We start from the raw sequence: 13,837 nt of genomic DNA on the forward strand, positions 1-13,837 counted from the left end.
AGGCTCCTAGCCCAATGACCCCCATCTCCCCTAGCGCAGGGCAAAGTTCAAAGGAAATTGAATCTCACCGGAGAAGGCCTCGGGCCGCCGGCAAAGAGCGTCGCCTCGGCCGCGCCTGTTTCTCTCGATCCCCACACGCATCGGCATGCCGAGGTGTGGGGAAGAAGAACACACCTCCCCGGAGGCAAAGCACAGATCGGCTTGATCCGAAAAAGCAAACAAAACAATGCAAAGAAAGCCACCCCTCCGGGGGCAAAATACATGCACTGCAGCCACGCCGTTCGACGGCGGCGCGCTTCCGCTAAGGGAAATGCGCCATCGGCGAAGGGGAGGCAACGGCGCAAAGGAAACGGTGAAACGGCGCAACGGAGTCGGAGGGGCAAAGAAATCTCTCACCGGGAGGAAAAGGTGCCGTCGCTGGGACCACTTGACAGCGACGCGCTCACCTGAGGGTGGACGCGCACGTCGGCAAGGGGGCTAAGGGGGCACCGCTGTCCGGGCATCACCTCTGCTCACAGTGGGCTGGTGGTGGTTTCGCACGTAACGGAAAAGTGAACGGGGAGAGGAAGGAAAGGCACGCATGGCGCGGTGGTCTTCGGCCCCGTCGCCCGCGGCCGGGCCGACTGCCGTGGGTGGCCGTCGTCACCACGTGCGGGGATAAGGAGTACCGCATCCTCTGGGACGCTGCGCAAGGTAGCAGGCCCTCGGGCAAGAGAGGAGCGAGAACTCCGACGTACGAGCGGCGGCGTGGCCGGCGGGCGCGAGGCAGAGCCTCTGCCTCGATCGCGAGAAAGAGGCCAGGCGAGCAGCGCAAGGGAGAGCGCGCGACGCACGGGGGAAGAATGGATTGAGGGTTTTCCCCCCACGGATGCTGTCGCTGGTTTTGATCCAGCGAAATCGAAGGGCCACCGTCGGATCGCATCTGACGGCCCCGAACACCCTTGAGAGAAATCCCAACTCCAGCCGGGCCTTGGGCCGAAAGAAGAGGCGCCTAGGCCAGTCGGGTCGCAGGCAGTGGCCACAGGCCAAAGGCTGGCGGGAGAGCAGCTCGCTCTAGGCCGCGAGTGTTGGGGAACGTCGCATGGGAAACAAAAAATTTCCTACGCGCACGAAGACCTATCATGGTGATGTCCATCTACGAGAGGGGATGAGTGATCTACGTACCCTTGTAGATCGTACAGCAGAAGCGTTAGTGAACGCGGTTGATGTAGTGGAACGTCCTCACGTCCCTCGATCCGCCCCGCGAACAATCCCGCGATCAGTCCCACGATCTAGTACCGAACGGACGGCACCTCCGTGTTCAGCACACGTACAGCTCGACGATGATCTCGGCCTTCTTGATCCAGCAAAAGAGACGGAGAGGTAGAAGAGTTCTCCGGCAGCGTGACGACGCTCCGGAGGTTGGTGATGACCTTGTCTCAGCAGGGCTCCGCCCGAGCTCCGTGGAAACGCGATCTAGAGGAAAAACCGTGGAGGTATGTGGTCGGGCTGCCGTGGAAAAGTCGTCTCAAATCAGCCCTAAAACCTCCGTATATATAGGTGGGAGGGAGGGGACCTTGCCTTGGGGCTCAAGGAGCCCCAAGGGGGTCGGCCGAGTCCAAGGGGGAAGGTTCCACCCCCCCCCCAAAACCGAGTTGGACTTGGTTTGGTGGGTGGGAGTCCTTCCTTCCCTTCCCACCTCCCTTTTTTTTCTTTCTCTTTGATTTTTCTTTGTATGGCGCATAGGGCCCTTTTGGGCTGTCCCACCAGCCCACTAAGGGCTGATGTGCCACCCTCATGGCCTATGGGCTTCCCCGGGGTGGGTTGCCCCCCCCCCCCGGTGAACTCCCGGAACCCATTCGTCATTCCCGGTACATTCCCGGTAACTCCGAAAACCTTCCGGTAATCAAATGAGGTCATCCTATATATCAATCTTTGTTTCCGGACCATTCCGGAAACCCTCGTGACGTCCGTGATCTCATCCGGGACTCCGAACAACATTCGGTAACCAACCATATAACTCAAATACGCATAAAACAACGTCGAACCTTAAGTGTGCAGACCCTGCGGGTTCGAGAACTATGTAGACATGACCCGAGAGACTCCTCGGTTAATATCCAATAGCGGGACCTGGATGCCCATATTGGATCCCACATATTCTACGAAGATCTTATCGTTTGAACCTCAGTGCCAAGGATTCATATAATCCCGTATGTCATTCCCTTTGTCCTTCGGTATGTTACTTGCCCGAGATTCGATCGTCAGTATCCGCATACCTATTTCAATCTCGTTTACTAGCAAGTCTCTTTACTCGTTCCGTAATACAAGATCCCGCAACTTACACTAAGTCACATTGCTTGCAAGGCTTGTGTGTGATGTTGTATTACCGAGTGGGCCCCGAGATACCTCTCCGTCACACGGAGTGACAAATCCGAGTCTTGATCCATACTAACTCAACTAACACCTTCGGAGATACCTGTAGAGCATCTTTATAGTCACCCAGTTACGTTGCGACGTTTGATACACACAAAGCATTCCTCCGGTGTCAGTGAGTTATATGATCTCATGGTCATAGGAATAAATACTTGACACGCAGAAAACAGTAGCAACAAAATGACACGATCAACATGCTATGTCTATTAGTTTGGGTCTAGTCCATCACGTGATTTTCCTAATGACGTGATCCAGTTATCAAGCAACAACACTTTGTTCATAATCAGAAGACACTGACTATCTTTGATCAACTGGCTAGCCAACTAGAGGCTTGCTAGGGACGGTGTTTTGTCTATGTATCCACGCATGTAAATGAGTCTTCATTCAATACAATTATAGCATGGATAATAAACGATTATCTTGATACAGGAATTATAATAATAACTATATTTATTATTGCCTCTAGGGCATAATTCCAAGAGTCTCCCACTTGCACTAGAGTCAATAATCTAGCCCTCACATCATCATGTGAATTACATTATAATAAATCTAACACCCATACAGTTCTGGGGTTGATCATGCTTTGGCCGTGGAAGAGGTTTAGTCAGCGGGTCTGCTACATTCAGATCCGTGTGCACTTTGCATATATTTACGTCCTCTCCCTCGACGTAGTCGCGGATGAGGTTGAAGCGTTGTTTGATGTGTCTGGTCTTCTTGTGAAATCGTGGTTCCTTTGCTAAGGCAATGGCACCCGTGTTGTCACAGAACAAGGTTATTGGATTCAGTGCGCTTGGCACCACTCCAAGATCCGTCGTGAACTGCTTCATCCAGACACCCTCCTTAGCCGCCTCCGAGGCAGCCATGTACTCTGCTTCACATGTAAAATCTGCTACGACGCTTTGCTTGGAACTGCACCAGCTTACCGCACCCCCATTAAGAATAAATACGTATCCGATTTGCGACTTAGAGTCGTCCGGATCTGTGTCAAAGCTTGCATCGACGTAACCTTTTACGGCGAGCTCTTCGTCACCTCCATACACAAGAAACATCTCCTTAGTCCTTTTCAGGTACTTCAGGATATTCTTGACTGTTGTCCAGTGATCCACTCCTGGATTACTCTGGAACCTACGTGCCATACTTATAGCCAGGCTAACATCCGGTCTAGTGCACAGCATTGCATACATGATAGAACCTATGGCTGAAGCATAGGGGACGGAGCGCATATGCTCTCTATCTTCATCAGTTGCTGGGCACTGAGTCTTACTCAATCTCGTACCTTGTAAAACTGGCAAGAACCCTTTCTTGGACTGTTCGATTTTGAACCTCTTCAAAACTTTATCAAGGTATGTGCTTTGTGAAAGTCCTATCACGCGTTTTGATCTATCCCTATAGATCTTAATGCCTAGAATGTAAGCAGCTTCTCCTAGGTCCTTCATAGAGAAACTTTTATTCAAGTAATCCTTCATGCTCTCTAAAAACTCCACGTTGTTTCCAATCATCAATATGTCATCCACATATAATATTAGAAACGCCACAGAGCTCCCACTCACTTTCTTGTAAATACAAGATTCTCCAACCACTTGTATAAACCCAAATGCTTTGATCACCTCATCAAAGCGTTTGTTCCAACTCCGAGATGCTTGCACCAGTCCATAAATGGATCGCTGGAGCTTGCACACCTTGTTAGCATTCTTAGGATCGACAAAACCTTCGGGTTGTATCATATACAACTCTTCCTTAAGGAAACCGTTAAGGAACGCCGTTTTGACATCCATCTGCCAGATTTCATAATCGAAAAATGCAGCTATTACTAACATGATTCTGACGGACTTAAGCATCGCTACGGGTGAGAATGTCTCATCGTAGTCAACTCCTTGAACTTGTGAAAAACCCTTTGCCACAAGTCGAGCTTTATAAACGGTCACATTGCCGTCAGCGTCCGTCTTCCTCTTAAAGATCCATTTGTTCTGAATAGCCTTGCGGCCTTCACGTAGTACCTCCAAAGTCCACACTTTGTTCTCATGCATGGATCCTATCTCAGACTTCATGGCTTCTAGCCATTTATTGGAATCTGGGCCCACCATTGCTTCTTCATAATTTGCAGGTTCATTGTTGTCTAACAACATGATTGATAAGACGGGATTACCGTACCACTCTGGAGCAGCACGTGGTCTCGTCGACCTGCGTGGTTCGACAGAAACTTGCACTGGAGTTTCATGATCATCATCATTAACTTCCTCCTCAACCGGCGTTGCAACGACAGAGGTTTCCCCTTGCCCTGCGCAACCATCTAGAGGGATAAGAGGTTCGACAACCTCGTCAAGTTCTATCTTCCTCCCACTCAATTCTCTCGAGAGAAACTCCTTCTCGAGAAAAGCTCCGTTTTTAGCAACAAACACTTTGCCCTCGGATTTGAGATAGAAGGTGTACCCAACTGTCTCTTTTGGGTAACCTATGAAGACGCACTTTTCCGCTTTGGGTTCCAGCTTTTCAGGCTGAAGCTGTTTGACATAAGCATCACATCCCCAAACTTTAAGAAATGACAACTTTGGACTTTTGCCATACCACAATTCGTATGGTGTCGTCTCAACGGATTTTGATGGTGCCCTATTTAAAGTGAATGCAACTGTTTCTAATGCATAACCCCAAAACGATAACGGCAAATCAGTAAGAGACATCATAGATCGCACCATCTCTAATAGAGTACGATTACGACGTTCGGACACACCATTACGCTGTGGTGTTCCAGGCGGTGTTTAACTGTGAAACAATTCCACATTGTCTTAAGTGAGTACCAAACTCGAAACTCACATATTCACCCCCACGATCAGACCGCATGAACTTGATCTTCTTGTTACGATGATTTTCCACTTCACTCTGAAATTGCTTGAACTTTTCAAATGTTTCAGACTTGTGCTTCATCAAGTAGACATAACCATATCTACTCAAATTGTCAGTGAAGGTGAGAAAATAACGATATCCGCCGCGTGCCTCCACGCTCATCGGACCACACACATCGGTATGTATGATTTCCAACAAGTCACTTGCACGCTCCATTGTTCCGGAGAACGGAGTCTTAGTCATCTTGCCCATGAGGCATGGTTCGCACGTGTCAAGTGAATCAAAGTCAAGTGACTCCAAAAGTCCATCAGCATGGAGTTTCTTCATGCGCTTTACACCAATATGACCTAAGCGGCAGTGCCACAAAAATATGGAGCTATCATTGTTAACTCTAACTCTTTTGGTCTCAATGTTATGTATTTGTGTATCGCTATCAAGATTCAATATGAACAATCCTCTCACATTGGGTGCATGACCATAAAAGATGTTACTCATAGAAATAGAACAACCATTATTCTCTGACTTAAAAGAGTAACCGTCTCGCAATAAACAAGATCCAGATATAATGTTCATGCTCAACGCAGGCACTAAATAACAATGATTTAAGTTCATCACAAATCCTGATGGTAACTGAAGTGAAACTGTGCCGACGGCGATTGCATCAACCTTGGAACCATTTCCTACGCGCATCGTCACTTCATCTTTCGCCAGCCTTCGTCTATTCCGCAGTTCATGTTTCGAGTTGCAAATATGAGCAACAGAACCGGTATCGAATACCCAGGCACTACTACGAGAGCCGGTTAAGTACACATCAATAACATGTATATCAAATATACCTGATTTTTCTTTGGCCGCCTTCTTATCTGCCAGATACTTGGGGCAATTGCGCTTCCAATGATCCATACCCTTGCAATAGTAACACTCCGTTTCAGTCTTAGGTCCAGCTTTGGGTTTCTTCGTCGAATTGGCAACACGCTTGCCGCTCTTCTTCGAATTACCCTTCTTGCCTTTGCCGTTTCTCTTGAAACTAGTGGTCTTATTCGCCATCAACACTTGATGCTCTTTACGGAGTTCAGACTCTGCGACTTTCAGCATCGCAAACAACTCGCCGGGAGACTTGTTCATCCCTTGCATGTTGTAGTTCAACACAAAGCCTTTATAGCTTGGCGGCAGTGATTGAAGGATTCTGTCAGTGATAGCTTCTTGCGGGAGTTCAATCCCCAGCCCAGCTAGACGGTTTGAGTACCCAGACATTTTGAGCACATGTTCACTGACAGACGAGTTTTCCTCCATCTTGCAAGCATAGAATATATCGGAGGTCTCATACCTCTCGATCCGGGCGTTCTTCCGAAAGATAAACTTCAACTCTGGAACATCTCAAATGCTCCATGACGCTCAAAGCAATGTTGAAGTCCCGGTTCTAAGCCATACAAGACTGCACATTGAACTATTGAGTAGTCCTCCTTACGTGCTAACCAAGCGTTCTTAACATCCTGATCAGCCGTAGCGGGTGGTTCATCTCCTAGCGCAGCATTAAGGACATAATCCTTCTTCCCAGCTTGTAAGATTAGCTTAAGATTACGAGCCCAGTCTACAAAGTTGCTTCCATCATCTTTCAACTTAGCTTTCTCTAGGAACGTATTAAAATTCAGGATGACTGTAGCGTGAGCCATGATCTACAACACAAATATATTCAAAGTGGACTTAGACTATGTTCAAGATAATTAGAGTTTAAATTAATCAAATTATTTGCTAAACTCACACTCAAAAATTACATCTCTCTAGTTATTTGAGTGGTTCATGATCCACTTACACTAGCTCAAGTCCGATCATCACGTGAGTTGAGTATAGTTTCAGTGGTAAGCATCCCTATGCTAATCATATCATCTATATGATTCATGATCGACCTTTCGGTCTCATGTGTTCCGAGGCCATGTCTGCACATGCTAGGCTCGTCAAGCTTAACCCGAGTGTTCCGCGTGCGCAGCTGTTTTGCACCCGTTGTATGTGAACGTTGAGTCTATCACACCCGATCATCATGTGGTGTCTCGAAACGACGAACTGTAGCAACGGTGCATAGTCGGGGAGAACACAATTTCGTCTTGAAATTTTAGTGAGAGATCACCTCATAATGCTACCGTCGTTCTAAGAAAAATAAGGTGCATAAAAGGATTAACATCACATGCAATTCATAAGTGACATGATATGGCCATCATCACGTGCTTCTTGATCTCCATCACCAAAGCACCGGCACGATCTCCTTGTCACCGGCGCCACACCATGATCTCCATCAACGTGTTGCCATCGGGGTTGTCGTGCTACTCATGCTATTACTACTAAAGCTACATCCTAGCAAAATAGTAAACGCATCTGCAAGCACAAACATTGGTATAAAGACAACCCTATGGCTCCTGCCGGTTGCCGTACCATCGACGTGCAAGTCGATATTTTCTATTACAACATGATCATCTCATACATCCAATATATCACATCACATCGTTTGGCCATATCACATCACAAGCATACCCTGCAAAAACAAGTTAGACGTCCTCTAATTTTGTTGTTGCATGTTTTACGTGGTGACCAAGGGTATCTAGTAGGATCGCATCTTACTTACGCAAACACCACAACGAAGATATATGAGTTGCTATTTAACCTCATCCAAGGACCTCCTCAGTCAAATCCGATTCAACTAAAGTTGGAGAAACCGACACTTGCCAGTCATCTTTGAGCAAGGGAGTTACTCGTAACGATGAAACCAGTCTCTCATAAGCGTACGAGTAATGTTGGTCCAAGCCGCTTCAATCCAACAATACCACGGAATCAAGAAAAGACTAAGGAGGGCAGCAAAATGCACATCACCGCCCACAAAAACTTTTGTGTTCTACTCGAGAAGACATCTACGCATGAACCTAGCTCATGATGCCACTGTTGGGGAACGTCGCATGGGAAACAAAAAATTTCCTACGCGCACGAAGACCTATCATGGTGATGTCCATCTACGAGAGGGGATGAGTGATCTACGTACCCTTGTAGATCGTACAGCAGAAGCGTTAGTGAACGCGGTTGATGTAGTGGAACGTCCTCATGTCCCTCGATCCGCCCCGCGAACAATCCCGCGTTCAGTCCCACGATCTAGTACCGAACGGACGGCACCTCCGCGTTCAGCACACGTACAGCTCGACGATGATCTCGGCCTTCTTGATCCAGCAAGAGAGACGGAGAGGTAGAAGAGTTCTCCGGCAGCGTGACGTCGCTTCGGAGGTTGGTGATGACCTTGTCTCAGCAGGGCTCCGCCCGAGCTCCGCAGAAACGCGATCTAGAGGAAAAACCGTGGAGGTATGTGGTCGGGCTGCCGTGGAAAAGTCGTCTCAAATCAGCCCTAAAACCTCTGTATATATAGGTGGGAGGGAGGGGACCTTGCCTTGGGGCTCAAGGAGCCCCAAGGGGGTCGGCCGAGTCCAAGGGGGAAGGTTCCCCCCCCCCAAACCGAGTTGGACTTGGTTTGGTGGGTGGGAGTCCTTCCTTCCCTTCCCACCTCCCTTTTTTTTCTTTCTCTTTGATTTTTCTTTGTATGGCGCATAGGAACCTTTTGGGCTGTCCCACCAGCCCACTAAGGGCTGATGCGCCACCCTCATGGCCTATGGGCTTCCCCGGGGTGGGTTGCCCCCCCCCCCCCCCCGGTGAACTCCCGGAACCCATTCGTCATTCCCGGTACATTCCCGGTAACTCCGAAAACCTTCCGGTAATCAAATGAGGTCATCCTATATATCAATCTTCATTTCCGGACCATTCCAGAAACCCTCGTGACGTCCGTGATCTCATCCGGGACTCCGGACAACATTCGGTAACCAACCATATAACTCAAATACGCATAAAACAACGTCGAACCTTAAGTGTGCAGACCCTGCGACGTTCCCCTACACTTTATTTGTTATCACTTCATGAAAAAGTGCATTATGCATATAATGTGAATGAGCAAAGTTCCTCGTCGAACAAAGAACAAAAGAAAAGAAAGAGAACTCACGACTCATCAAAATTATGGCACTGTCGCTTGGGCCATATTTCCAGGGGGAGAATAGAAAGATTAGTCAAAAGTGAAATTCTTCCTGCGTTGGAGTTCTCTGATTAGAACAATGCATAGATTGCGTTAAAGGAAAGTATGTAAAACAAATCAAAGAGGATGCAAACCGAAGCACAGGAACAGTGGAAATTATTCACACTCACATTTGTGGACCATTTTCGGTGAAAAGTGTGGATGGCTATGATTCGTTCATAACATTCACAGACGATTATTCCCGCTTCGGTTATATTTATCCAATCATAGAAAGAAACGAAGCATTGGATAAATTCAAAATATTCAAAGATGAAGTTGAAAATCAGCTTGACAAAAAGATAAAGATAGTGAGGTCTGACCGTGGGGGGAGTACTATGATCGACACACTCCATATGGCCAAGTCCGTGGACCTTTTGCAAAGTTCTTGCAGGAGACTAGCATAGTTGCCCAGTATTCAATGTCGGGCGAGCCTCAGCAAAATGGAGTAGCTGAAAGGCGTAACCGTGCCCATATGGATATGGTGCGCAGCATGATGAGTTATTCCAACCTGCCATTGGGATTCTGGATGGAGGCTCTTAAAACCGCCATTCACATCCTCAACAGAGTACCAAGCAAGTCGGTGCCCAAAACACCGCATGAGATATGGACATGAAGAGTATCATCTCTGCAACACTTCAGGGTCTGGGGATGCCCAGTTGAGGCCAAAATGTTTAATCCAAACATTGGAAAGTTAGATCCCAAAACAGTGAGTTGCCATTTCATTGGCTATCCTGGTAGATCAAAAGGTTTTCGTTTCTACTGTCTAGAAAGATACACAAAGTTTGTAGAAACGAGACATGCGGTCTTCTTAGAGGATGAAATGATGAGGGGAGCATGGTAGCTCGGAAAATTGATCTTGGGGAGAAGAGGGTGCATGCACCTAATCCGATGATTCAAGAGCCATTTTTCGCACTACCTGTTGTAACTCCAACCATGACAACTATGGGAGAAGATCCGGAACCTGTCCTTCACGACCCGACTAAACCTGTGGTTGAGCATGAAAGGGAGATACAACAACCAATTTTAGAGGATGTGCCTGAGAATGAGGCACTTAGAAGATCTAACAGAAGAAGAAGATCAGCTATTTCTGCTGATTATAAAGTTTATAACACAAAATTGGTTCATATGGAAGGTGACCCCACTTCATATGAAGAAGCGATGAGAAGTCCTCACTCATCGAAGTGTCTAGAGGCAATGGAAGACGAGATGAAATCGATGAGTTCCAACGATGTTTGGGACTTAAAAATTATTCCTAAAGGAGCCAAAACAATAGGCTGTAAGTGGGTCTACAAAACAAAGTATGACTCTAATGGGAATATAGAAAAGTATAAAACACGACTCGTCGCAAAAGGATTTACACAAAGAGAAGGGATAGACTACAATGAGACTTTTTCCCCAGTCTCATGCAAGGATTCCTTTAGAATCATAATGGCATTAGTTGCACATTTTGATTTAGAGTTGCATCAAATGAATGTAAAGACGACATTTATAAACGGAGATTTAGAAGAAAATGTCTACATGAAACAATCCAAGGGTTTTATCATGAAAGTCAAGGAAGATATGGGATGCCGCCTAACGAAATCCATTTATGGACTAAGGCAAGCCTCTAGACAGTGCTATCTAAAGTTTAGCGATACTATTAAAAGGTTTGGATTTCAAGAAAATGTTCAGGATAACTGCGTTTATGCAAAGTTTCAAAATGGGAAATACATTTTCCTAATCTTGTATGTGGATGATATCTTGCTTGCAAGCAATGGTGTTAGTTTACTACAAGAGACAAAGAAGTTTTTATCCTCAAACTTTGATATGAAAGACCTTGGTGATGCTTCATATGTTTTCGGCATTGAAATTCACTGAGATAGGGAAAATGGAGTCTTAGGACTGTCGCAGAAAGCATATTTAGAGAAAGTTCTCAAAAAGTACAATATGCATAAGAGTAAATCCACACCTGCTCCTATAGTCAAGGGCGATAGTTTTGGGAATTACCAATGTCCCAAGAACCAGTACGAGCTCGATGAGATGAAAACAGTGCCATATACTTCAACTGTTGAAAGTTTATAGTATGCATAAATGTGCACATGCCCTGACTTAGCTTTTATCCCCGGGGTACTCGGTAGATATCAAGCAAATCCAGGCCAAGAGCACTGGAAGATGGCAAATAAAGCATTGCGTTATGCGCAAGGCACAAAGGATATCATGCTAACATACAGAAGATCTGATTCCCTAGAGATAAAAAGGTATTCAGACGCAGATTTTACGGGAGATAGAGATGATAGAAAATCCACGTCTGGATACGTGTTCACTCTCGCTGGAGGGGCTATTTCATGGAAAATCTCCAAACAGACAATAGTTGCATCATCCATGATGCAAGCAGAGTTTATAGCATGTTTTGAAGCCACCGGACAGGTGATATGGTTAAAGAAATTTATACCCGACTTGAAAGTGGTAGATTGTATTCACAAGCCACTAAAGATATACTGTGACAACCAGCCCGCAGTATTTTATGCTCACAACAACAAGTCAAGTAATGCTTCCAAGACAATAGATATAAAGTACTATGTTGTGAAAGATCAAATCCAGGATCACACTATAAATCTCGAGCATATAAGTACAAAGAATATGCTTGCGGATCCGCTAACGAAAGGCTTACCACCTAGTGTGTTCAAGGAACACTTAGTCGGCATGGGTTTGATGGAAAGCCTATGATTCCTGGATCATAAGAGGCCCAAAAGTAAAAGAATTTGTTTCAAAACAAAACGTGTGTTGTGGCTGTATGATTCTATCGGCAACTAAGCTGAGACGATCAGACATGCTTTACATGCCTTTATGTGATGGAACAAATAAACTAGAAAGTATATAGTTAAAATTAAAAGTTGAGATCAAGGGGGAGAATGTTAGGTTGATCTCTTCCTGAGTGGGCCCAACGGCCCATCGGACCCTGATCTACGCGCCCAACCCGTTATGGTTGGTGGGCCCCTGTGACCCGCGCTATATAAACAGAGGTGGGGGTCGGGGCACGACTTACGAGGTTCGTCGCCGCCACACACCCCACCTACAAACCCATCCGATCTAGGGTTAGCGCGGTGCTCACGGGAAGCTCCACCGACGCCACACCCTTCTATGTCACCACCGCCGTCACCACCACACCGATGGAGGCCGGCGGAAGTTCATCAAGTTTTGGACAAGGTAAACCCTCGGCTACTACCGTGACCCATCTAACCTAGAAGATCCACGGGATCTATCACTTTTGTCTCATGATATAAAAACATTTTTGTCGAGTGTTAAAAACGCTTCCATATCATTGGACCGAGGAATTACTCCCTCCGTCCCAAAATAAGTGTCTTAAGCTTAGTATAACTTTGTATTAGAGGTAATACAAAGCTGAGACAGTTATTTTACGATAGAGGGAGTATTTTTTTTATAGGACATCATGTGACACCCCCTAACCACAGAAAAAAAAGGATGGTTCCTCTCAAGAGTTTTTTCTTCACATCGATAACTAAAGTTCATCATTGATTATCAAAAAATAAGGTCATCACTTAATCCCTTTTAAGAACATAGATATTAGTTTTTTGGTTTTTTTTTGCGCATGAACATACATATAAGTTGTTCTGTGGATAATGCAAATGAATATGAGAATATCATTTGCTGACTCAAGCCTATACAACAGATGGATCGAAGTACTCCAAGACTCCGGCTTTATATGAGTGTTACCTTCTAAATAAATACTAACACAACATAATAAAGTAAAATCAAAACGTAATTCTTATGGCATACTTGGCCTGCTAACAAATCAAGTTGAATATGCAATAGAGCTCATTTTGAAATATGAAAAGCTAAAAAAGGAAATGTGCGTAACTTGTCCACTAGCTATATTATGAAATCGCATATAGATACCAAACAGCCAGGCTTGGGACCTTTTTTCGTCATGCCTACTTTTAGGTTTAGTTCCAGAGTGGTGGATATACATGTTCTTATTTTATGCTAAATTTATGGCATTTATTTTAAGATGGAGGGAGTATAATTATGTCTCGTATAGATTTATTTTTTCTTTTGAGAAACAGAACCCATTGTAGAGGCATACACGCGCATACAACTGCCAAAATGTTAGGAGGGAGCACCTAAAATTTTCTGCTGATGTACCAGATGCCAAAACCTAGGAGACGCTCTCAAGTTGACACGCTATCATCACCGGCTGTTTTACTTTGACCCGATGTGCTTGTGGGTCACATCACGGGCTGCCGCTGTCCGAAACCATGCAGAGAGAGACTTGGCACTTGGATGCATCGCACCGTGAAACGCCCAAGTGTAAAGCCTTTGACTCGTCAGCTTCCCCCACACCGGCCGAGTGAACATCACATAATCTTATGGAATTCCTAATCTTATCACAGCGACTACTATATTCACATCATCATAGGACATGCATGGGTCCGAAACGTACGTACCCAACCACCTGGGTCGGCTCCGCGTCAGACTCTTAGAACAACT

Source organism: Hordeum vulgare, chromosome 4H, assembly GCF_904849725.1.
Source record: "Hordeum vulgare subsp. vulgare chromosome 4H, MorexV3_pseudomolecules_assembly, whole genome shotgun sequence".
NCBI classification, from domain to species: domain Eukaryota; kingdom Viridiplantae; phylum Streptophyta; class Magnoliopsida; order Poales; family Poaceae; genus Hordeum; species Hordeum vulgare.